Genomic DNA, 1,275 nt, shown 5'->3' with positions numbered 1-1,275 from the left:
CCCCCCCCCCCCTCTTCCTCCCCCGGCCCCCTGCCGCCGGGGCCCGCTGCGTGACCTACTAAGGGGTCGGCCCTGCCCGGGGGCCTGCACGGCTCCATGAGGCCATCATGGACTCCAGGCTCCATGCTCCAGCACGCCTTGCATCCAGCCCCAAGTAGGACGGGGGAAAGGGAAAGCTGCCCCGGCTGTACCACACCACGCCCTGCCCCGCCCCGCCTCGCCCGGCCGGGCCCAGCAGGCGAACCCACACGTACTCACCTGGAGACGGCGGGGGCATGAGCTCCAGCTGGAGCCTGGATCCTGGAGAAGGGCGGCCGGGCAGCTTGACCGTCACCTTGTCCTCGAGAGCCTGCGCCGGAGCCTGGAACCGGCCACTCGCCGCCGCCGGCTGGGGGCTGAGTCACCGCGGAGGTGCGGGGCGCGGGGCGCCCGTGAGTGACTCCTTTTCCTGCTGCTCTTCTGCGGTGGGGCAGCAGTTTCGGAAAAGTCGTGGCGACTCGCCCATGGAATGGATAAACACCACGTTCTCCTCTGCGGACGCGTCACGACCGGACGTGACCGTGATGCGCGGTCACGGGCCTGTCACGTGACTGTCGTGACTGTGACGCGGCCCCCGCCACGTTATACCTCGGTCGCGACTCCAGCCAGCTCCGGTCGGCCGTCCCGTCACGTGATGACGCGACCCGTCACGTGACTGTGACTGCCCAGGCTCCAGCCGCCGCTGCACCCACTCGCTCCGGCGCCGCCGCCGCCCGGTCACGTGACATCCTGGAACCCTCGCCGCATCGGAATGAGATGATGTGAATCCCGGCCAAATGGCGAGCTTCCTGTCTGGCGTGTCGCACCGGCTCGTAACATACGTGCAGAACGTTACACTGCGACCCGAGGCTCCGTCCGCAGTGTCGCTGCACTTACACTTCCTGCGGATGGGACAGACGGACGGACGGACGGGCTCGGACGTCCAGCTGCCACAAAGTGGTCAAAAGGCCGGCGCAGCCATTCAGCCATCCGGTGCGCCGCATGGCGCTTCCTGGCTCGAGAACGCCCCCCGTACGCCAGAGCTAATCAAGCGGCCTGATGCAGGCCCCGCCCGCCCCGCCCCGCCCCACAGCTGACATCTGCTGCCATCCCTCCTTTCCTCGGCGACCGACGCCAGACGACGTCTCCGACGCTGCCGCCGCCGGGCAGCAGCGGAGCGTCGACTCTCCCAGCTGTCCTGTCTGCCCCGCAACGAACTCTTCCAGTTGCCACCCCCACGCCCCCCTCGGTGTCGTC

Source organism: Frankliniella occidentalis, unplaced genomic scaffold (genome assembly GCF_000697945.3).
Source record: "Frankliniella occidentalis isolate FOCC.00 unplaced genomic scaffold, Focc_3.1 Scaffold106, whole genome shotgun sequence".
NCBI classification, from domain to species: Eukaryota; Metazoa; Arthropoda; class Insecta; order Thysanoptera; family Thripidae; genus Frankliniella; species Frankliniella occidentalis.
The sequence above is the reverse complement of the archived record's forward strand: the minus strand, read 5'-3'. Positions refer to the sequence as shown.